The sequence below is a fragment of the Cygnus olor genome, chromosome 7 (genome assembly GCF_009769625.2).
Source record: "Cygnus olor isolate bCygOlo1 chromosome 7, bCygOlo1.pri.v2, whole genome shotgun sequence".
NCBI classification, from domain to species: Eukaryota; Metazoa; Chordata; class Aves; order Anseriformes; family Anatidae; genus Cygnus; species Cygnus olor.
In genome coordinates, this window is record NC_049175.1 from 1,803,595 (window position 1) to 1,829,452 (window position 25,858).

General features: G+C 38.1%; 1 long non-coding RNA gene across 1 annotated transcript in view; it reads right to left on the reverse strand.

Annotated features, from left to right (window-relative positions):
* The window catches only part of LOC121073588, a 40,019-nt gene extending 18,700 nt beyond the window's left edge, over window positions 1-21,319 (reverse strand). The window contains exon 1 of the long non-coding RNA XR_005821825.1: window positions 21,112-21,319. This is a non-coding gene — a long non-coding RNA (uncharacterized LOC121073588). The remainder of the gene's footprint in view (window positions 1-21,111) is intronic.
* Between the last annotated feature and the right edge of the window lie 4,539 nt (window positions 21,320-25,858).

A 25,858-nucleotide genomic window follows, 5' to 3' on the forward strand; every position in this document is an offset into this window, starting at 1 on the left:
AATTGAAGATCGACATAGTTCTCAAAGAGGAAAAACTCAAGCTAGAGGCTATTTTTAGACAATGGTGAGGCTTTTAAACAAATCGTATATAGTCCTGACATTTCACATCATTTCTCCACTGTGAAACATGTGTTTTATCATTGGAACCAGCTTATTTGTTACATTGTGTGATCCTTCCTCCCACTACAGCACAGCTGGAACATCACCTCCTCTCAACATATTTTGCTTTTATTAATTCATCTGATTTCTGAACAGGACCATCAGTCAGTCTTTGAATAGGTTTGATTCAACACTGTGTTATTTCATTTATACGCTGCCGTAATAGCACAAAAATCAATGGAGTTGCACAGGCATACAAATGGAGTAACACAATCGCAGATCAGACGTACCGAGCCTATTTTGATCGTAAAACCGTTAAAAATGGTTTTAAAAGAACTTCAGCAGTGAGATAAACAGTAGTTTCTTGCATATAACCCATCCTATGTTTTAATACTTGTGCTCATATTAATAGAAAATGAGTGGACTTTTTACTTTGGTGTTAGAAAACTTTTGGGGAAAGTTATATTAAGAAATGTGTATATTTCTTTGTACAGCAGTAATCTCCATGTCTCTTGTATGGACAGAGAACTGATATGCTACCATTAGTTAATTACAGAACAACGACAACAAATGCTGCTCCCACTGAAGTCAGTTGCAGTTTTACCTCTGACTTTGCTGGCATTAGGAATTTATCCCAGGGATCTCCTTGCTTTATTTATCCCAACTCAGCCACCCTAAGCAACATACAAAAGTACATGCTTGAACATATGCATGGCATTATCATCGTCTTCATTAGATCAACACAAATTTCTCAGCCTTTTTCTGGAACTATCCCAATATCCTCTTGCTAAATGCAAAGTGAGATTAAGCAGACTTTACTTGCTGTACGTTCTGTGCACGCAGAAACTCAGGCTTTGGCAGACTTTGAGAGGGAGAGAGAGAGAGTTCCAGAGAGAGTCGGTAGGAATGTTTTGTCCATCAAGATGTTTGAACCAGACAATAAAAGCACTCCAGGCAGTTGTAAGTTATAACCACTAGAAGATACAGAGAAAAAAGACAGTCTCAGAGATAACTGAATCCTAGACAATGTACTTTGGTTGGAAGATAACTCATGTCACCACTGCTGCAGTTGGTTTTTAAAAAGTAATCTTTTTCTATTCAAGGCAGAGAAGAAAATCACTAAAACAAATTAATGACTGGGTGAAACTTAAAGAAGCCTCCCATGCATTAGCCTTTATTTTGTTGGTAGACAGATATGTTTTGCTCAGAGGGCTGGTAACAGATCATAGAGCTAGAGGGAAATAGTACTCTCTCTCTCTATTTCTCTCCTCTCTCCCCCCTCTCTCTCCTTCCCCTTGTCTCCCCCTCCTTACACCTTCTCTCCCTCACCCCCACCCCAATCTCTCTCTGTCAATTTTGAACCTGATTCAGGCTGTGATCTGACATTCACTGCAGAAACTGCTTTACTAGCTTAAGACAAAACTGTTGTTTTTACCTCTTCCACTGCCAAAGGTTATTGCCCCCATAGCAGCGCGAAGTTAAGTGGATTACTTCAAACAGTCTTGTATGGTAGGTTACAGGGCCTTGGCCAACTGTGCACAGACGTGGCTGAGGATCACTGCCCTGCCCCGTTCTGCTGGCTCTGCAGGAAGCTGTGGAGAGCAGCACCAACAGCTGGTGGCCGCTACGAAGCTGGCGGCCCAGCCACCTCTGCAAAGCATGTCTGAGCACATCCACAGTGTGATCATAAGTAAAAGTTCACATTTTTAAGTATCATTTGTGCTCAATCTGCTTTACTAAGGTCTCTCTGTGGCACTGGAGCTGTGTACTTCCACACCCATGCTAAAAGACCAGCTCAGGATTTGCCTGGCTTTAACCCACCATCGGTAGCCACCTCTGTTGGAAGAGGTACCTGGGGGAAGAGCCCTGGCAGAGCAGATCTCTCAGACCTGGCTCCCATTTACTGAACTTAACAAAAGTTCAGTCGAATAAAGTTAGCATGGTTTAATTTGCATTAAAGAATTGCCTTGTGGTATTTCAGAATCACTAGGATAATCATTAAAATACTTTGACATAATTACATATACTGTGTATTTCCTCACAGAGGCAGACACACAGGGACCGGATAGTCACTGTTAGTACATATGTGGTATTGCTCGTACTTTAATTAATTAAAATGATAGAAAAAGAGTAGTACAGAGTTTCATTCTTTAAACTTTTCAGTGTAAACCTTCTGGCTTTGTATTCCAGCAAACCAGTAAACAGAAATCTGGTTTTTGCAAACACTATAAGGACTCTACTCCACGGTCTACAACACCTGGTGTATCTCAGCTCTTGGCAAAATTTAAACAAACAGGCCATGTAACACATCTCTCTCTCAGTCAAATAAAGCAGACTTGGTGTTCTGCCAATTCTGCTCTCATTTATTTGCTAACCCTGGGTTTTATTTATTCCCTGAATCATCAAACACATTGCAGAGAGTGACAGGAGCAGACAATATTACATCTAATAGCTATATAATAATGTAAATAAAATATGGTAAATCATCAGGTACAGTACTTGCCTGTTTTTAACTACCCCGCTTCATTTTGTGTGCTTGAAACAAAAGTGTAGTAAATGAAAAAGCTTTTTGCACAGAGCAGAGTTAGAAAGAATATACCCATTGGATACTGAAACCCTGTCATTTACATTAAGTGAAAAATACCTTTTACATAAAAACACACCTGGATGTAATACAAAATTTGCTGCATAGTCCTCATCCTATGCTCATTATAGTCTGTGGTGAAATCTTTTCTGACTTCAATGACTGTGGCATCAGCCCAATACTGCCGAACTGTGGGCTGCAGCCCTGTAAACAGTAACTGATGTGAGGATCTGCGATACACTGAAACACTGGAATGCTTTCCAGTGTTGAAAAAGAGTTACTGAGAGAATTCCTATGATCAGAGGGAGAGCAGAATTAAGGGAAAAAGAGGGGAGGAAAGGAATGTTTTGAAGTTAAGAAGTGTGAAGGAGATTGCTCTTGGTTCCCACAGGGGAGAAGGGTTCATGGTCAACAGACCATTGTGTGGATTAGATAGGCAGAACAAGTGTGTAGGTGACAATGAAGCTGTACGTTTGTTTAAGGTTTATGCTTTAATGAGATTTGTCTAGCTAAGGTCTAGCTCAACTTTACACCAGATTGTTTTCCACTAGAGAGCTGATTTAAACCCTCGCCAGATGAAGGATCGGAGCTGACAGGTCAGTTACGTGTCACTTCTAACTTTAACTATTGAAGAAAGAAATTCTAATTCTTATATCTGTAGTATTGCTATTGAAATACATTTCTGAAAGCTGACTCCATGAAGACTCTTCAAGGGCAGCACGCAAATAATGAAGGGAAATTGACTGCCTGAAGACTTTTGTGTACAGTTTCTGACTATAATATTCACCAAACACTTACTTTCTTCTGTTTATTAGTTGGCCAATCCTGCTAGGTTAATATGGGAAGAGAAGACTCTGCAGTACTTGGGGTTGTGCCTTGACCACGTAATTGGAAAAGTAAATGGTTTCCCTATGATCAGAGCTGGAGTCTGTGCCAAAATGACTGAGCTCTATTCAAAAACCCCTTCTCATGAGTCATTCTGTGGCAACACATGCTAAAAGAGATGGCAAAATACCAGGAGTAAAATAATCAGCACACCTCAGGCTGCTAATAATAACAAAATAAGCTTTTCCTACTGTGAAGCTGACTCCTCTGTAAAGTCTTCAGACTTATGTGAGCTTCCTATGAAAGAGTCTATCTGAATCAGGCCACTTTTTTTTTTTTCTTTAAAACTGTACATCAAGAGACCACTTTACCTCCTACCCTAAAATGTAAAGAAGTAGTAGTTAAATTTCCCATTTGTTAGCTAGTCACAGTGTCTTTTAACATGTACCCCTTACAGAAAGAGTGTCTGCAATATTTTGTATCTGAAAAAGAATGAATGGCAAGGCACAGTTGCAAAGGCTGGAACTCAAGAATCATTGGCCTCACTACTGAAAGCCATGAATTACTGATTTGACTGTTCCAGGTACAGATCTGGACCCCTTTGTCCCCTAAACCCATCACAATGTATTAATTTGTACTGAAGCTACTCATGCATTGTGCAATACATTCATTTCTACTCTCTCCTACTCACACATTGTGCTCAAAAGTCACAGCAGATTTTTTTCCTGCTTTTCTAAAAAGCAGCAGAGGGCCCTGAGTCCTCACAGATTTTAATGGAGTGCATGCTAGAGAAAACAACTATTTCTCACTTTCAGCTTATCAGGTAGTTCTCCAGGATTTCAATAACCATACTGAGGAGGAGAGTGTACCCCTTTTACTTCTGAGGATTTAGGTCCTTCCTCTATTATGTGGGCTGGGCAAAGAGCATGGCCCTAAGTATTCTTCATGTGATTTATTCTACATTGACAACCACTTAAGTGGAGGCAAAGTTAGACCCAAAAGGCACAAAGTGATGAAAGCTGGAACTGAAAAATAGCATGACAGTCAAAATTGCTGAGTTTCACACAGCCCCTGCTCTGACAGTGTTAGAAAACTCTTGGTCTAAAAGAATCCCAAAGAGCCCTCTGGAAACCCAATCCCATGACTCATACGCTCTCCTTGAAGGCTTTTTTCCTTCCCTTCACTAAATGACACTGAAAAAAGCCTTGAGGACTTCACTACTTGTTTTAAACAAAATGTTTTCCATTTGCAAGAGAAGAACTTCTCTATATGCCGACCCAAGAGAAATGCTCTAGCATCTGCAAGTCAAACTGGACTGTTCCTGGTCAGCCATAGGCTAGATGGTCCCACAGAGATGCACTGCTTCCTTGGCAGGGGGTGGGACAAGACACAGAGGTGTTATGCTACCTTAGGAACTTCATGAAGTCTAAAGCCTGCTGGCTGCTTCCCAACTACCGATGGGAAGTAGTGAAGGGATGCCTTGGTTTGCTTTGCTTGCATGCATGGCGTTAGCTTTCCCCAGTAACTGTCCTTATCCCAGCCCATGGGTTCTGGCACTTGGACTTGGTGATTCTGGGGAGAGCAAGCGAGCAGCTGGGTGGTGCTGCGCTGCCTGCTGGGGTCAAACCACAGTGCTCAGGTACTGGTGCCAAGGACTCCCAAGAGCTCAGATGTCACTTACTGCATGAACACTTCTGCGTTTGCGTGGCTCGCTAGGCTGGCTTTAAGAGTGACAGGCTGCGTTACCTGCTGCAGGTGAGGCTAGGAGGAAGCGATTCTGGTCAGTAGGTAGATTATGATTGTTCCCATGCAAAAGTAAATGGGAACAAAGGACTACCCTGCCCTTCCTAGGAAGCACTCTATGTGGATTCATAAAGGCCAGATGCTATCTGATCTTGCCACTGGAATTCAGTTAAGAATGCAGTCATGATCTCAGGGCCTGACTACCCAAGCTCCCTCTGAGTATTATACGTAACCAAAAGTTAACTGAGCTACTAAAAGAAGCGTGCTTTACACACGTAAATAAAATGTATTTGCGGACAGAGCTGTTGCTTTGATGACTGCTTTTCAGAGTAGAACTTCACATTAAAATGAAGACCTAGGGAATTGCCTATATGAGCACTGAAGTGTTTGTAAGACAGCTGTGGCTCATCCATTGAAGCCAATCAGTCTTTCCATGTTAAGTCTGTTCTTTTATAATCCAAACTGTATAAAAAGAATTGTTTCCAACTCCACTCTCAACAGCTAAGAAATGGTACAGCACACATGCTTTGGTCTTCTTCTGTATGTACAAAGATGTAAGCTGATTTTTCTTCTCCAGCATCAGAAATGGCATTTGATAGGAAGGAAATAAAAAGAAAGAAAGTAAAAAAAAAAAAAAAAAAAAAAAAAAAAAAAAAAAAAAAAAGGAAGGTAGGCAGGCCTTTTCTAAATGATTTTTCTAAAATAAAAATTCAAAATTAATTAATGCATTTTGAGGTAAAGATTGGCTAAAACTACAAAAAACAAGAGCTTTGTTCCAGCTTGTGTTTTTTCAGTGTGCCTTAAATTAACTGTAATAATCCCCATGCTTGCATGGTGGATCTCCTGTAACTTGCGAGAGAAAGGAAACTTTGAAAGGAATCTTTAAAGCCACGAGTACATTAACTTCTGTGTAGATGTATATGTTGTTATAGCACAGGTTTAACAGGGGGTGTATTTTCTGTTCAGTCTGGGTTTTCCTCTTTTAAACACGGAGGAAAAAAAAGCTGCAAGACTGTACATGGAAATCCATGCTTATGTCACTGTTAAGTTTGTAGATGAGAAAATGGGAGAGCCTAATTTTGCTTACTGGTGAGCTATGTATATTTTGCATGTTTAGGAGATCCTCAGTGTTTTCTTCTTTCCTTAGGTTTGAGCTTGCAGTTCTGTTACTGTTCCCCTTGCTACTATGCATAAGAACTTTCGTTTCTCTAAATTAGAGGCTCCACAGTCCGCTGAGATGAAAATGAAGGTGTCAACTCCAAGGTTAAGGTTTTCTTCTTAATGACCCAAACAGTGGCAATGGAGATTACTCATCAGGAAAAGCTGGGTCACAGAAGTGATGTAGATCATAAAGCAGGCACTAGTTTGTCACTGCATAGGCACAAAAACGTACTCTATATGCCAAGTGGCAAAATGGAAAATCAGCTATCAGGAGTTTTTAGTTATGATCACGAGGTCTCTGCTGCATTGGTACCTTTATCGAATTCACATTGTCAAGCCACCATGTTTGAGGCATGTTCCACTGTTTTTTCATTCTATTATTGATGTTACAGAACAAACTCCCCATATCTAGCTTATGTTAATTCCCATCACTCCTGAACGCTTTTTTGTAGTAGCATAAACCCTTCACGTAACCTAATTATTGCTTCACCCTTTATCCTTTACATTGACTTTTAAAGACATTCTAGATTTCAGATACAACCTCAGAGCTACAATGCAATAACCAACAACTTATTCCACACTGACTAACATGTGAGAATGTAACGATTTTTTTCAGTAGTCATTACAACCCTGAGCCAAATCCAAACTGACAACATACTGGCGAGAAATACAGGGCCTGAATTTCCAGTGCTGCATATTCCACCATCATTTTCACCAGCACACAATGGTAGTAAAATAATAGTACTATGACTTTGTTGTATGTTGCTCTGAATATCCTTCACAAATGTACACACAGGAGACTCCAGCCTTGTATATCAGTCTTGGGTACCTGGCATCTTCTAGTCGACTATTTAGGGGTCTTTTCCTCAGTAATCACGTCCTGATAATAGAGAGATGATAATGTAGATATTACTAACATGTAACTAGTGACTTTACTAGGATTAAAACATTGTTTTGCACTATCTTGCTTAGTATATTGATGCATAAAGTTGCAAAACCTATAAAATAGCAAAAAACATACACATAAAAATTAAGATGCTTTCTATTCTTAAATATTTTTAGATGTTTTTTTAGGCATGTTTTCAGCTTGTCTCCTTTCAGGTTGCTCCTAAAGAGTATAGTCTATTTTGGATGATTGATTATAGGAATCCTGTGCATGGAACCAAAGCACAGTATTTTAAATCACGACATCTTTTCATTTTCAAGGAATGAAATTATATCTTGACATGCTTTATCATTTTGAGAATGAACCACTTATCTGTATGAGTTCAACATGTAGCTCTTTAAACTGATAGATTATTTTCATGACTTAATAAAAACAAACAGGACTTCCTATTACAGATGTATGTCAAAAGGGAAACAAATGGATTAACTAGTTCTCTGTAATATTATCATTAGTTAATTGTATTTTTAATAAGTCTTCTGCTAGAAAAAGTTACAGATGATACGGTATTTTAGTACAACAGTGGCTATTATATGAGTCCCACTGCCAAATACCTTATAAAAAATCTTAAAGTTTTTATCATTTATTGATTAAAACTTGTACTCTGGGAAGAAGAAATAAGTAAGAATAAGAATAAAAATAATGTGTCTTTTTACTCTTAAATATCAGCTAGTCCCATGGGACTGTCCTTATCCTTTTTATGATCTTCTTTCTCCTAATCCACATCCCTAATGGGCATAAGAGTAAAAGTGAGCTATTAGAGATACTCCTGCTGTGTTTTGCCCATTATTCGAAATCTAACCTACTACTTCTGATATTTTTAGTCATCTCAATGGAAAAAAAAGATCCGCCCATGTAATTTCCCTTCAAAATGTACATGCAGATAACAATATTTGTTGTATTATATACTGCTGGAGCAAGAGACTGAGGCGGCTGACCAACAGCCTGCGTATAAGCTGTGTGCTGACCTGGGTAAGATCCAGGGACTGTTCTGAAACACCTGAACCACAGAAAAGTGAACCAGGGACTTAGGTGAGCATTCAAATAGCGCATCAGTGACCTGTGAGCCCACAGATAGGCAGCTGTGTTAATGTGTGACCATATCTTCAAAGATGTTGTGATTTTCAAAAAAAAAATTCTCTAATAATTCATACAGAAAGCAATGTTCAGATGTGGAAAAGGTATCAGATGTTATCTACTATCAAAATTTCAAATGTAAATTAAGTATACTGGTAAAACGATACACTATTTTGCCTCAGATTTCTTGTGTATGTTTGGGCAGATAATAGTATGTTTTTGTTCCTTTGTTTCTTTGCAGACAAAAAAATAAGACAAACCATCCTTTGTCTTGTCTTTTTAGATCGTAGTTATTTTTGTCCCAGTGCTGTTTCTTACTAAGACTTGGTCTTCACAAGAAAATTTTGGTGGCACAGCTATAGCAGAGAGTTCTTTCTTCCATTCAATTCCACCACACCTGAGCTGGCAAAACTTCTGCTATATAAGCATGTATACCACCAACAAGTCCCTTTGTCAGTTTTGCTTGTGTTGCTTAAGAAACAGGCTTGTTCCTGTTGTCTACCTAAGTCATATCCTTTCATAAACATTACTTTCATCTTGGCTTTACCAGTGAACCCCTGTAAAAGCAGACACATCTAGGAGGTACTAGGCCATGGGTTTGGAGGACAAATGACACTCAATGGCTCAATGCCACCATGATCTCACTAAGAGGTTATGCAATAGCACAACATCCTATGAGAAAGATGATTTTTTGTTGTTCCTCACCAGTGACTCTTTTAGTCCTCTAACAGCCATCACTGATGAGCTCCGTAGATGCCTTAACATATCAAAGATTAAGAAACTTCTTATACAGGACTTCAGGTATTGGAATACTGAGAGTAAAAAGGACAAGGACAGAACAGGGAAAGTCTTCACAACCCCAACATCACAAACACAGCATGGATAAATACAACAGATTCCTAAGGTTTCTTGGTAAGTAATGTGACAATCTAAGTCATAAAATCTTTAAAAGCTCTTCAAGGGTCAGTGGATTCCAGTAAATTTGACATTAGTACTTTGAGGTTTTGAAATTAATGCACTTACTGAGACATTTCATTAACATTTTTTACTCTAGTCAATAGATGTGGTTTTACAAAAAGTCGATCTTTGTGGCCTACTTCTTTAAGCTGCCATTATGTCAATCAAAAATAAGTCCAGCTAATAAATTATTTTGGCAAATAAATGAAATGTTTTTTTGTGGTTAGTTTAGTGTTTTCCTTAAGTCCCAGCACAGCCCAGGAAGCATTCTGCCTTCTCTCTTAGCCCAACTTACTGATTGCCATGTGTCAGCCACAGGCACTCTCTAATACCATTTTTGCCTCGCCCTTACAGTCGTACTGAGATGCGTCTTAACCCACACTGCCGTAAAAACAAATGTAGAAGGCAGTGGTTACTTTCAAAATTATTACCCCAAACATTTCCCTAGTGAAACATAAACACATATTATATAACATGACATTAATAATTGCATAAAAGGAATGCTAAAAAAAACAGTTTCAGGAGAGAGAATAAACCATTAATGAATTACTACATTAGTGAAGTAGTTTGGGTAATAGTTGAGATGTTTGTACTAAGCTGATAAATGCTGCGCTAGTAAATCACTTGCATATATCTTCTTTTCTAGCCTCAGTTCAGGCTCCTTTAGATCTACAAAGGTTGTAGATAATTTTCGCACCCACTCAGTCAGTGACTGGCAATGCGGCGTGTAGCCGCAGTCATTCATTCTGTCAGTCAGCAGCCCTTGATAATGTGCCTGTCAATATAATTCAGTGCCTGTTCAAGGAAAGTGACACTTTGAATAGTGGACACTTTTCAAAAGCATTCATACAGGGTCAGTCTCATGGTAAATAAATATATTTTGTGTTTGGAACAAATAGGCAATACACAGGAGCTGGAGTCTGAGCAGAAATACACAACCATTCTGCAGGACACAATAAACTGCAATGAAGAGTGAATATCATAAACGCACCTTGTTTTTCATGTTGTATTAATTGCAAGATAATGGATAATGAAGTCGTAGGGATCCTGCTTAGCTCAGTGGAGCCCTGATCCATGACCAGGGGCACTATGCACTACTACACTACAAATGAGATACTGGAATAATACTATCAATAGTTCTTTACACCCTATAAAAAGGACACATTTTCATTGCTGAATGAAAAACACAGGCAGAAATCTTTAATTACCACTAACAGCATGCTAAAGAAAGCATTTATATGGCATACAGTGTGTAGTTTCTAGTTTCTATTAATACAGGCTGAGAATGTGAGGAAGAAATATGTGATAGTGACAGGATTTTTAATGGTACCTCACCTTAAATGCATTTTAAAATATGTAAATCAATAAAAAAATTATTTGTAATAGCAGACTAAGAGTGCTGGTTAGCCTTACTGCTGAATGAAATGTATGCTACAAGCCCTATTACCATACATCGTGGGAGCTGTAGTTAGGATTAATCTGTCAAAAGGGATGGTTTAGTGTTGATGAATATGACATGTGACCATTAATGATGTTGATTTTATCTCCTGAGATTAGCATGATTTACTTCGGATGGATAATAATGTCATTTGCTTGATGCAGTAGATCTGTTTACGAGCTGATTAAATTGTAAGGCCTTGCTTCATTTCATGCTATTTGGTTTACAGCTTCATTACTGCAATCACAAAAGCTGTGGAAATGTCCCACATCCCATGTCACAATAAATCATTGTTTAAAATTGCAGCTATGTATTTTAGCATTTCAGTTTTGCACGGACCATGCATTCCTTAACAAATATGTGATTGGGAATACATTAACACGATATTCTAGAACATACTGCTGCAGAAATGTAGAAAATCAGCCTGAATCTTTTAATTGAGATTAAGGAAGCACTTGAGTAATTAGCTGTAACAAATTACCTTATTATTTAGACAGTGAAGTAAACGTTTTTGTTGCAAGAATGATTATCATAAATCTGCAGAAAAGTGACAGTCAAACAACCATAAAGAAAACTTGTAAACAAACTACATTTTCTGCTTATTACCTTTTACATTTAAATAAAATTTATCAGAGATGTATTCTAAAAAGAACGTATTTGTTCTTTAGGAATAGTATACATTTCAAGATACACCATCTGTAACTACTGCACTGGGAAGAGTATATGTATGTAAATCACAAAGAAAAAAAAAAGAATCTGTTAATTATAATGGCAAATGCTAATATTGCCATAGTTAAGGCTGTGTCAACGTTTTCTTTATAAACCCAGTTATAAAGGAAGAAGGAGAGAGGGAGGGTGGTAATCAGCCATCAGAGATTGCCATATGCTAAAATTTTGTATACAAAAGGGCACGCTGAGCTCTCTCACTGTGTAAATTAGAGGTATCTGTGAAACCACACTTGCAGTTCCAGTGAGACCAGGATCAGGGCCAAGCTCTCAGCTTGGGAGAGAGAGTGAATTTTTGTTGCAATAATTTTTTAACATTTCACATAAAATGATATTACTACTTTTATTGTAGATTTAAAAAAAAAATAAATTACATTTATCAGTTCAATGGGGCCTTTCAGAGCTTGTGGCTTACTGCTGGCTGAATCCGATAACTACAGTTGATTAAGTCCTGGTTCATGTGCTTAATTTTAATGTAAGTATTTATAAGTTTGAAGAACATGCTTAAATGATTAGCTTAATATGCACGTCTTACTGTAATAGAATGGAATTTCTTCTTCCTCTTTCCTCTTTTTTTTTTTTTTTTAAACCCCCAAATTGGTTCCCAATGGATTTCAGGGAAAAAGCTGAAGTTACTCTGCGTGTGAGATCAGCTGGGTTATAATATGTTCAAATGTGGGCTTGTTTGTGGTGGATTTGTGATTTTTTTTTTTACCTTCACTTTTACCTAGTGAAAATCCAATCTCCATCTCAAAACTTTTCAGTCAACAGATAAAGAACTGGGAACCCCAAGAGGAACTATACCCAGCTATAGTCTTATACATGCTCTGTAAGGATATTCTAGGTCAATCCTAGAGTATCCTTGGATTACCAAATGCATTGCAGCAATGACCACAGTCATGGTTTTTACAAATGTTTCATGACTTGGCTGTTCTGGGCATCCAACCTGAGATATCTGGAAAAGTACTTTTTTTCTTTTTTTTACTCACTTGCTTGTTTTTAATGGCTGATGCATGATGCTTTCTGGAAAGCAGATTCTTTCAGGAGAATTCATGCTGTGGATTTGGAAAGAGGGGACAACTATAATGCTTGCAACTCAGTTCTTTCTGGTGGTTTAGGGACAGATTTACTGAGATGATTTAGCTTTCCACTATATTGTGGCTCCTGGGCATAGGTCTACCACCTTTGACTTTTTGCAGAGCCACTCCCTGTTAACTTTGGTAAAGCTAATGAAAATGTTTCACGTGTTGAAGTGTTGGTATTTCCAGCAACATTGCAACTGACCAAAAGAAAACAGTGGTAAACATTTTCTCCAGTTTTCCCAATTGCTCTAGACCTGAGTTAAGGAAAATCCCTGAAAATAACTGCATGAGTAGTTGTCCCTCATCTTGTCCCAGCCCCCCTCCAAAATAAAATAAATATAAATATAATAATAATAATAATAATAATAATAATAATAATAATAATATGATGGCTGGGGCAAAAAGAGGAAACCACACTTTGAATCTTCATTGCTTCAGGAAACATTTGGCAATATATTACAACCCTGCTTAATCTGGCTGAAATGTTATTACCACTGTTTCACAGTTTTATGCTTTTTAACTTTTAAATTAAACAAAACAAAGGTTTCCTTTCCTGATGAGCAGCACCTTTTGACAGCAATTTGGTTTCTGGCCAAAAAGAAAATGCAAAGGCAGGATTTATCAGGGTGCACATTCTTTCAGTCATGTTCTTGTTGAAACTAGGAATGCCCTTGAAAATCCCAACTGCTGGCTTCACTAGAAATATATGATTTCACCACCCACCTGCCAGTAATGGTTAATTTAGGGAATTTATGCATAGAAGAAAATCCCTTCCTAGAACTATGAGGTGAAGAGACGATCAGCCAGGTTGACAGAGTAATGGTAGCTTTGTGGAAAGAGAGACCTTTAACCTGAACAGTTGAAGCCATCTCCACAACTTTCATTAACCACTATTCGTACTAACAAGGACAAGATGAGTAATGGTATACAATTTGTTAGTTCAATTACAAGCAGTCCCCAGTCTGTCCTCTGCCATTTCTGAGACTCCATGATGTTTGGGGAATCTATTTAAATACAGGTGAAGAACTCTGGCTGATGCTTTGAAGTTGCTTTTTTGAAAATTATGTCGATGTGTAATGTATGTGTGTCTACCTTACTGCTGAAGCTGCTACCAGGATAGAAGTGAAGAGACTATTTGATCTTGATGACTGAACCCTAAATAAACAATTTATACATTTAGGAAGTTGAAAGTTGCTGGAAGATGCTTCATCAATCTTCTCTGCAGGTGCCTTCCAGCATGACAATTACTGAACCAGGACAGAAGGACAGAAGTCACAAAGACCGGTTTAAAATGATTTGGACAGATTCAGTTAAAGGACAGTTGAAACTCTGAGCAGAATATGGGAAATCATATATAATTTTTTGCAACAGGAGAGTTGTTGAAGATCTGTTCACTGGTAAAGGAAGAAAGCTAATCTGAAAAAAAAGAAAAAAGAAAAAAAAGAAAAAAGAAAAAAAGAAAAAAAAAAAGAAAGAAAAGGTTGTATTCTACAGTAGAAGGGTCCCAGGTAGCTTTAGGCCAAAGAATTTTCCAGACTGGTGTTGAAACTCAGGCAGGAGATATTACAACCACTGCATGCACTTGAAGATCTAAATTATATATCCTAGGTGTATTTCCTACACATAGCTGTCTATGAAACTGTGGTATTGTGGAAGACAGTGCTGTTCACGGGAGCTGCTGAAAACTGAATTGCAGAATTCCAGACAGAAACCTGAGTCTGGCAATGCAGTAGCACAGTTTTCTACTTGAAAACTAATCCTGAATAGGGATAGGTTCCCAAATTTAGGCCACTAAGAGAAGGCACTATATTTGCCTTCAGCAATCAATTTCTGTTCTTTCCAAAACTTGCTTATGTCAGCAGAGTTGGGTAGGCATGTACTGGGGCCAAGTTTTCTTTAAAAGGCTCTCAAGGAATCAGCCCACCCTATGTCCTTGACTACTCTAGAAGTGCATCCAAATGGCTGTTGTGGAAGGCCGAAGGTGTAAGCAAGGAAAATCTACAAGACAGTGTGTGCAGGTACTGACATTATGTCCAGTGGGAGACTCATATTGAGAGGCTGCTTGATGACACTTGCAGCAGTGAAATCTGAGCAGCTTTAGGAATCACAACCATGTGTCTTTTGAAGAAAGAAAGATTCCAAAAAGATATCTTGTTGGACTTTGGGATGAGAAAAATCTCTGTGGTGGTACACTGATTTGCTGTATTACCAAGGCAATTTCATTGAGGAGCTTCTGCATTAAGTACAGCTATGTTTGATTGAGCTAGGTAAAGAATATGCAGAGAAATTAAGGCAGGCAATTTGTTATTTACTCCCTTCATGGAGTTCAAAAATAGATTTTGCAAAAAAGCAATTTTGCCTCGTTCAATTATTGCACTAACGCTAATGTAGAGACTGCTGTAGTCAAGCATTTTAATGAACAAATTTTGTAGAATTTAAGGTCTCTGAAGTGCAAAGCCACAACAGTGTGGCTCTTAATGTGCCATATGAACATTATGTTGCTTGCTTTCTCTGTCGAAGCTGGCATGTATCAGAATGCAATAAAAGAAAAACTATTTCATTCAAAATTAAATGGAGACATCCAATTAAAGAAAAGACCTCAAGTCTGAAACCGTAAAATCTATTGAAACTTTCTGTTTTAGAGGAAATGTAGCAATTGCTAATGGAAGAGTTACTCTAAACGGCTGGCTACGAGTTAACTATTATGCGTTCTAGCAGGATTTGTAGTTGGATTTTTTTTTCATTCCTTTTCCTCAGAAGAGGTGGAGAAAAGAAGAGAAAACTATTGAAAAGATTTGCTTAGTCTTTTATCTTTTGAACCAGTGTCATACTAACAAAAAGATGTTTTGAAGTCTTTAACCATTAATTGACTAACTGGTTTTCTTCAGACATAAAACTTGTCAAGGCCTTGATTGTTGTGAAGCCATGGTGATAGATTCTGGCTGGCTGCCTAAGTACAAGGTCTCTGAACACTAGGATAACACTTTCTGAAACAATTTGGGCTTATCCTCCGTAATGTCATTTAAACAAACTTAATTGACTAAAACGTTAATTTTCTTGCATTATGTATATTTGAGAGAAGAGGGCTTCTAGGAACAGACCCTAAATGGCAAAATCTGACCTCTGCCCAGCCTTAAATTTCTCAATGCTAGTTTATTTACATGAAATAAGCCAATATTAACTGTATTTAAAAATCACTGTAAGCAGAAAGCCTGTTATATACACTCATTTTCCTTTGGTGAATAACCTTTAGAATGGTCCAAACTTAGACTCTCTGAATAGCTTAAAATTCACACACTTCTGCAGTAAGAGTAATCATTATCTTGAGGTAATTGCCCGTGCATGTCAGTCAGTAAGCTTGCTCCATATGAAAAGAATAAAAAGTTTTAGATTGAAAGATGACTTGACATTTTTTTGTTGCAGTGAAACTTTACTGAAGAGAAACCCCAGGGATGATTTTCTTCAACTGTGAGTCCTGGACATACTCAGAATTACACACCCACCTCTACAGAATAGCAATTTGCATTTTCCACTTCTCTTTCACTGGTGAAAAGGTTTCGTTTTGAGTGGAAGTAGTGTATCAGACTTAAAAAACATACAGGAGTGACAAAACTGAACTCTAACAGTTTTTCCAGGGACCATGACAACTCTGGAATGACTGTTTCATCTCTAGGAAGTCTTTGAACATCAGAAGGTAAGAGTTCTTAACAACTAATGAGTTTTGAATAGCCCACGAGACATGAGTTGGTGATAGTACTTCTGTCAAGTTGTCAGTCTGAAGTGGAAAGCCCTTGGGGCTCCAACAGGCTTGAATGGCCCTGATCCGATCCACCCAGGACCTCTCCCAGCCCTTGCCCTCAGACCCAGAAGCTCTGCTTCAGTCCATTATCTCCATCAACTTATATAGGTGACACCTACAAAGTATTACGTCATTATTATGCAGGACTCATTTGACTACAAAGATGCTGAGCATCACTCAACAGGAAGGTGCTGTGTCCTTAGGTTACGTTTTTTATTTTTCTGGACAAGACTTTCTAACAGCATCTGCCATTATTTTACAGAATCAAATCTGTTGAGAGACTATGGTAGACAGCTTAAGCACACAGTTGCAGATCAGTAAAAAAAATAAATAAAATGTATGTATATATATATATGAAGGAAAAATGCCAATAATGCTGCTAGGACGCTAGAGTGCCCAGTGTTTTTTATGCTGTTTTGTTGTGCTGTGTCTGTATACCTAAAAATTAGGTGCAGAATGAAAATTAATACTGAGAAAAAGGCTGAAGGCTTAGTACTAACAAGAAAAAAGCATCTGCCATCACTGAGAAAAAGGATATGCAATACTTTTAGGACTGTGTGCATCATCTCCACATTGAGAGGTAACCTGTGTGATGCTATAATGGGGGAATAGAGCATGCTGATGTACTGTACTGTTTACTTACTGTTGTTTTTTTCCTAACATAGTAAAATAGTTTGAACATATCAGAAGCCTTTCATAATAACCCCTCCTTTCCCCCCAAGTACTTACACCTTAACATATTTTATAATTAAACCAATTCATTAACAAAAGAAAGTACTGAAATACCAAGTATGGTGATGAAAACAATTGCTGGAATCCCTACTGCCTGCACTAATTCACAACACTGAAAAGGTCTGTGTTAAAGGAACATTCATATCAGGTAATACAGTCTCATAAGCAGTGGAAAGCTGGGCGGTTTTGTGGGAATTAGTGAGAACCAGGAATAGCTGCTCACTGCACAATAGCTGCTGATAGACTTGTTCCTCACCTGCCAGTCTCTGCAGGGCTGTGAGGGTGAAGGGCAATCTGCTGGTACCCATGTTAAAGCAGGAATCAGCAACGTACGGCAGTGGGGCAGTAGGGTAATCCTCCGACTGCCATCAGTTCTGCTCCTTCATCTCTGTAGCTAAGCAGCAAAGAATGAAGGGGCTGCATTTTCATCCCTGTTTTCTTACTGCTTCTCTTTCTCTTCTACCCTTTCCAGTTCCTCCAAGAATAAGAGGTGCTGGATTTAATCTGCTTTAAGTGTCTATATGCATTTCTTGTCACAGGTTATCCAAGAAAAAAAAAATCCCTGTTGGATCCCCACCTGCTCTCCAGTAATCTGGATGTTTGTCTCAGAGCTATTTAAGGTAGAAGGTTCTACCAAAGCAAGGAAAGAACAAAGATTTTCTATCACTGGAAAGAAAGAAAAAAACCTTTCTTTCTACACTAAGCACCTTGCAAGGCCAGAAGTTGATAATATTATTTAATTAATTTGCCTTTATTTAATCTCTACTCATTCACAAGCTGTTTCAGGCCAGTTTACTAACTCACAGAGAGGCTAGTTAATTACAGATTTAATACACCTAAGATCAAAAACTGTCAGACCTGACTGTGGCACAAAGGGATCAGACTAAAAGGCTGACACATTACTACTTTTTCAGATTAGGGAAGCCTGGATGCAGGCTTCCTTCCATCATTCCTAAAACGATGTTAATCCCTATTTTGTACAGACCTAAGGTTTTGCAATTCTATAGCAGGACAGCACCTATACTAAAAGGATTTTCCATTCCTGCTGTCTGCTTAGCAGATTAGTTATAGGAGGGAACTCTACAGAACAGGCCATGCTTGACCTGCACAGGATCTCCAGCTGTCTTGGGTTTTTCCAGTTAAGAATTTTCTCAAGCATTAACAACTAGCAGTGGAGAAAAATTAAAATTATGTCCGTATTTTACTAACCACATCTTTATTTTCCCCTTCTGAAAAGGGAGAGACCAGATGCCCACTACAATTGTGGCAAAATAACTTCTTAATTTAATCCTTAACTTAATCCACTGTGATACAGCATAGACAATGCCATAAAGCTAGAAATAGTAAAACTATATTTAAGAGTATAACAGTAATATGGAGTTATATACTGAAAGTGCATGAAGAAGTATGTTCTCATGTCTCTCCTATAGTACTGCCTCTGAACGTTTCTTTTATGTCTTAAGGCTCACATTGTGCTGTATTAAAGACTCCTTGTGAGACTGCAAACTCTGTGCTGATTATGAAGTGAAGAAGAAGGTAGAACATTCTTAGAACATCCTTTTAAGAGAGGAAGGAAGTAGATCATTTTTAGAACTGTTTTGGCATCTTCATTATGCAGGATTTGATGCTGAAATTTTTAGTTATTTCAAGCCAAAGGCTAATCATTTGCTCTTTGCTGTTTTTTGCACAAGCTTTCATACAGAGTACAGTTGTGCATGTTCCTCCCAAAATTACACTCTCTTCTTTACTCACACCAGAACGTGATCAGAACTCGCGTGTGATCTTCCATCCAACAATCAGTTTATAGAGACATCTGACCAGCAACTGTTGATGCACAGCCAGCTGTAAGAAGCAATGTCTAACACAGAGAACGAATGTGGGAATAAAAAACAGAAGGGCCCAAAATCATCACACTCGGGAAGTGTGGAGCTGACACTGGAAGACCATCAAGTCAATATGTCCCCAGAATGAGAGGACATGGATTCAAGCCACACATAAATCCAGACTGAGCTCAGGTAAGAATCTGGGTTACGAGAAATCTGTAAGGAAAGTCTAAGAAATCTGTGGTGATTTCATGTATTTAAAATTTGTTTTCAACTGAAGGAATTCCACAATTTTGAATAAAGATTGTTTTTTTTTAAATTGTTATTTAAAATAAATCTTTGCTGGAAAATGATTTTAGGTTGAGTCATGGTGGGAATTCAAAGGTAACACCCCTGTATAAATATTCTACATATAGAGGCTTATCATATAACATGATTACCTTACTCTGGTTTGTATTCTAGAACAAGCATGTCTGCGCAAGAAGTTATTCAGTAAGAATGATGCTTTTATTCCTGAATAATTCTATGCGCAGTCAAGCCTTCAGTCAAATCAGTGCAACTCTGTACATAGATAAATCATCAGTCTATCACTGCTTGCATTTACAGGAAATCTGTTGCTAAATGCAGCTGACAGATCTGAAAAGGTCGCCTTTGTTTTAGGAATAAGCATAGATCTTACAATCCCCCCCACCTTTATGAACCTGTTATTTCTCATGTTCTTTGGAGACTTCATGAACTTCATATCCTTCATATGTTGCATTCAATGTCATTAGCAAACTAATAAGTGCTATGGAAAGAAGGAAAAACCTTTTCTTCCTTTGCTGAATAGCCATGAGGGAGAGTTTGAATGTGACAATGTTACACCAACTTGAAATAGAAGTTCATAAGAGGAGAACAAACTTGTTTTTCTTTTGGAAAAATAAGAAAAATCTTTGCACTAGTTCATTTTTCCTCATTTAAAAGAGTAAGTCCTTTTAAACATAAAGGTTTTCATTTCTTCGTATAGTCTAAGTATTTGTGTTTGTCACTGGTATTTGTCTTGTCATGAGTGCTGTGTGAAAGCCTTAAAAAAACATTAATGTCCAAACCCTGGAACCTCTACTGTTACATTTCTATTATTTATCCCTGTTACTGCTTTTAGCTGTGGTTATTTTTTAAAAAAGTAAAACAGCAAGCTATACATTTAAAGGGAGACATAAGATTAATAAATGTACGCAACTGAAACCTGTTCCCATGATTTAAAATATCAGTAGGAACCATTAATATGTAGTTCAAATCATTCATATTCTACTTTGTGTAGTTTTTGTATACACACACACAGCCTTTAATATTATTTTCCAGTACAGTGTTTAGCAATTACAGACTGGGTGGCCTGATTAGTATCTCTTTTTTTTTTTTTCTGAATAATCAAGTATATCTTTTAATTCAGTTGTGCCTAAAAGTTGCCAGCCACCAAATGGCTACTTTCTTGTCCATAAGAAATTAGGTGGTGCTGGGGTTTCTGGCATGTTTAACATGAACTTGCCTTGGCAAGTTGTCAGAGAACAATTCTTGAAGAGCCCATGAAGATCGATCTGGTTTTTTTCCTACTGCAGCTACATATTTAGTCCCCAAACAGGGTTTAATGAAGAGGTCAGTACTAATATCACATTTACTATTTCCATGCCATGGGCATGAGTCCATATCCCTGTCACAACAGACTACAGATATCAGGCATTATACAAACATTCAGTAGTAAAGATTTTCAGAAATGTGCAAGCATGAGACCAATTGGTTTTCTTGCCTGTGAGGTCATTCAAAATTTACAAAATAGGATCAGTGAAGAAGGTAATTCCTTCATTTCAGATACGTTTTTGTTCTTTCATTATGTATCATCAGCCTTACCCATCATTGGTTATTCTGATCTATGTTGCAATAAAATAAAGGTATATTTAGGAATGATGCAATCTATATTTGTGTCACTCTGCTTGCACAAGCTCGGTATAGATTTCAAAGATCATGAGCTGCCCAGTACTCAAGGTAAAAGCTGCCTTGGAAAAGACCATTCCTAATGGCCTAAGGCCTCTCCTTTGCAGCTCTGGGATGTTCAGAACCGGCACAATCCAAACCACTCTTCCCTCACCTGCCTCAGCTAACTGGAGCAAGGGGACATACAACACGTGATATACTTAGACATGGAGTTTTCCTCAGGGTTGTCATATCAACAGCACCTTGACTCAGAATATAAAATGCCCATTCCTTTCTTCCTTGTGTGTAAGAGCAAAGCTGATGCAACTGCTGCAGCTACAGGCACTGTTTGTGGAGGCCTTCACAGGGCTGACAGGCACCTGGGGCAGCTGGGACCCTCTGAGGGTTCTGGAAGGTTCCCCAGTGCCTTCCCCACAGGAGAGGCGGCACAACACCTCAGCACTGCGGCCCTGAACCCATGCATGGAGCCAGACATGCCTGCTGGGGGGGATTTGTGTGTCCCACTCCCGAGTTTCTGTGGAGAGGAAACCCAGGCCGAGGTGTAAAATACCTGAGCACAGCCACTGAAGCTATCTCCCAGGCTTTACAGCCACCTCACAGAAATCTGCCAGGCCACAGAATCCATCCACAGTGTGGGCCGTTGAGTAACACTAATTAAGAGAAACCGTGTGATTCAAGTTGCTTAGCTGGGAAGTATTGACTCTTGTCACATTTGGCTCTTCGTTAAAAGGAGAAGAAGGGCTGCTGTGAGGTTTTGGTGCAGGCAGCTTGGTATCTTGTTGTCTGGGAAGAGGGATGTAGGTGCTGTTTTATGTTTCCCCAGAAGATGGAGGCTTGGGTGCTGAAATGCCTGGCTCTTCGCTCTCCCAGAACTTTGGTCACAGGCTAAGCATTGGTGTGAGGAGCCCACGTGTCAATGGCAGGGAGCACCTGTGAGAGTTTCAAGCAGGTTAGTGACTAATAAGTAACTTTTCATTTATTTTTCCTGAAGAAGATCTTGTGTAGTCACGTTAATTTCTTTAATGTCTTTTTAAAGTGTATGTTGAGGAAAATCCTGTCACAAATGATTGTCTACCTAGGTCTTGTTTGGTTCAAATGTTATTCCCTTTGCTTTTAAAAGAGATCTTTCTTTATGAGGTGTTGTTTTTCTTTAAAACAGGTGATTTTATGTTTGATATCAAAATGGCCTTTCTGATTGTTCAGTATGTTCACTATATGTTCACCTTGCAGCATGGTGTTTCATTTAAAGGAAAGTTCACTTGTTTTACTTAAGGTTTTGTGAGTTTTGTTAATAATCTATCTTCCAAAAGGAAAAATAATAATTTGTCAGGATGGTATTTCTCTTCAGAAGGAAGTTTTTATTTGTAATGGGATTGGCTCTAACTGGTTGGTTTGTGATTTATTTCTAGCTTCTTTAAAAAAAACAGGTTGGAAGAAATATATTGTTTTAGTTTGTTGTTTGCCTAACCATTAGTACCATTCAGGTTCCTTCTATTACAAAGCTATTATTTATGCTGTGTTTTGGGCCTGTCTACTAACTCCTCCACTGCAAGGCCCTAAGATGGGATGATGCTAGCTGGGTTTCTGAGTCCTTCCCTTCCCATCACAGTCACTGGGTTATGTAATTCTCTTCCAAAATGTGTTGTACTCTACCTTAAAAACAGTTGCGTGTTTTAACCCTAGTGTTCCCAGAGGACAGCTGTTAAAAAAAACTTGAGACCTTTACAGTATTGCTGGTGAGCCTTTTGTCATTGGTACTGACTTGGGTTAGAGTCAAAAAAAAAAAAAAAAAAAAGCTACCACTATACGCTTTAAAACAAAAAAAAAAGCCCTGCACCAGCTATCAAAAAAGTTCATCACCAGTGCTATGTTGATTAGGAACCATCTTCTAATTTCAAACCTAGTTTATTCGAGGCCAGTTAAAATCCATTTGGTCTTGTGCCAAAATTCTCTTCTAAATAGTCCTTCCCCCCCCCCCCCCCTCAGCTTTTTAACTAACACAGTTAAACAGCAATTCTGTCCTCTCAGCTTTTGTTATAGTAGACTAAACAAATCAAACTTGTTTAATCTCATTTCATAAAATAGGTTTTCCATTTCACTGATCTTCCTAGTAGTCCTTCTCTACCTACTCTAATTTCAGTTGGTCTCTTGAATACAGGTGACTAGACTCTATGAGGTATTTCAGGTGAGCTCATCCCAGTGTTTTACACTGTGCTATTAATTTTCCATGTCTCTATTGGAAATTACTCCAGCTGCCTTACACCAATGATCTACAGTCAGATTGTATTTTGGGAGAGCCTTATTAATCCTGAGGAATGATACTGATGATGCTGCTGTAGCTCAGAACGCTAGGGTTGGGTTTTGGTATTTGTTTTGTTTTTATCAAAGTCTCTTAGTGTGTTGTGATCCAGCTTGAATAATTCCAGACTGTATTTTTTAAAATATTCTTCTTTTCTGTGCCTTCTTGCTTTCAATTAGTCGTTGCAAAATTCTGTGTATTACTGGGTCAGAATGATAAGCATGCCAATCTCAGACCTCCTTTTTCCCTTCTTGAAATAGTCTGTTCATTCTTTTTGTGGTAGTTTTGTTTTGATTAAGTTTGGTAGAAAGTCCTTGCTACTGTTATGGTTTCTCATTCTAGAACTTTCAGAGTTGGGGTGGAGATTACAGCTCTAAACTCTAGGAGCCTAGTTAACAGACTTGATTTTGTTTCTACTTCACTTGATTTTCATTTTCTAACATCATTCCTATTAGCTATTCACCTTTCACCCTATGCTCTGTGTTGCACTTCTTTAAATTAATGCAATGTATCAATTTGAGGTTGGGAACATGCCTGCGTTATCCTTAATCTCTGCTGCATTCCTTTCTTTGATTTTATTTATGTAACTGAAAAATAATTTTCATCCATTTTAATATCTTTTGCAGAGCTGAACAGCTTCTCTTTTGGCAGTCTTTGCTTCGCCTCCATGCTCCTTACATAAGGACTGATTAGCAAAGAAAAGGGTTTTTTCACATATTATTTTTGTTTACATGTAATACATTTCTTGAGGTGATAGTACATCCAGTTAGGCCTGGGATACTTTATTCTGGGTTTCTTTTTCTTCTCTGGTATTTAGAATAAAGATTCTTGACCATTTTAACACTCCTGACATAAAGCAATGCTAAGCCTTTGCTCAGTACTCAATCTATTAGCTCCCCAGTCCGGCTGATGTGACCACACAAGAGTTTGCCCTTCTGAAATTGAAGCCTTTAGTTAGAGACCTACTTTATTTGTTCTTCTGATAAATGTAAGTCAGTTTTGTCTGACTTGATCCAGAGTTGACTTTACAACTGGCTTATTTCTAATATTCTCATTACTTAGTAGTAGAACATAAAGCATCTTGTTGCCTTTTTTTTTTTTGATTTGATGAAGTGCATTCAACATTGCATCCAAAAATAACTGGATGTTGCTGCTCTGGGTAACATTTGTAGTCCAGTCTGTCTCTAGATTTGCAGCTACAAGCTTCAGGAAAAAAAAAAAAATAGCTGACACATGGCACACAATGGACCCTGACTTAGGGAATGCCAGAATCTAAGATATTTCCCATGCTTTCCTGTATTGTAGTGAACCCTGTTAATACTATGACTAGAGTTAAGCTGAGCTTTTTTTTTTTTTTCTTAAGAAAAAAAGAGAATTGAGCACCTGCAGTTCAGCTCCTCTGAAAATCAATTTCTTAGCCTATAAAATGGATTAGTCTCTAGCCAATCTTTAACTTGCTTTTGAGTAAGTATGCATATGTAGCCCACTGTTCACTGTACTACGCCTCCTACTCTGTCTGCGTCTGGCCAGCAGCGGATATGAGTGTGCTACAGCTGCTTTCTAGGGTATTTAACTTGAGGTGTAAAGGTTTGTGATTTAGCCCTGGAGGTCCCAGGTAATGAGCAAGATGATGATTATTACACTTCCAGAATTATATGTACTCACATTCCTAAGGAGAGCTTGTGACGGGGGTGTGGAGAGCATAGTTTCCTTTTATCTGTTCTGAAGCTCACAATTCATTTCTTTCCAGAACTGAACTGTTACAAAATACATCAAAAGAGACTTCACAGAAATGTCTGTCCTCACTTTAGTGTCTGCAACACCAAGACTAGGATAATGTTGCACAAATGAGCTTAACATTTAATAGATGATGAAATAACATGGTCATGCAATAATTGTTTTCAAGATGAAGATGTAAAACTCACCACCGCATTCTGCTAGCACTCAAGTTAGTGTGTAAATGAGTCTGTGTATCTGTGCATACAGAAACTGAACTAAATACAGAGCTATAAAATTAAATTATTGTTAGTTTCATTCAGTATGATTTGCAATCAGAACAGATGTAAATATTTTCAGAGTTGCTCTGCATAAAAAAGCTGTTCTTTTACATATAGAACCTGTAATTTTTCCTTTTTTTTGCTTATTTATTTAAAGGATTTTAATTTTTTTAGTTAATTTTAAAATTATTTTTCCATAATTTTCTTGGAAGAAAGCCTGGACAAGTCTACCCAGTGTAAATAATATATACAAGCTGAAAATGCACACATTTTACCCATTGCTGAAATGTAGCAATCTTTTGAGTAAAGCTGAGAGGTGACTGGGCAGATGTGATGATTAAACTCCATACTCTTGCTACCTTGGGAGGCATCAGCTCATAGTTGACTGCACGTGTGATACAATGGCCAAAACCTACTTCTTTGTTCTGTTTTACATCTACACATGATTGTGTGTGTGTTCAAGGTCCTTTTTTTTTTTTTTTACCTGTTTACTTCTGATCCACCTTGAACGGTCTCCAGATTTTATCTGAACCTTCTCATCACGGATGTAAAACCAAAAAATTCCCAGGGCTTCCTCTAAGGAACTCCTAAGCCCCTTCCCAAAT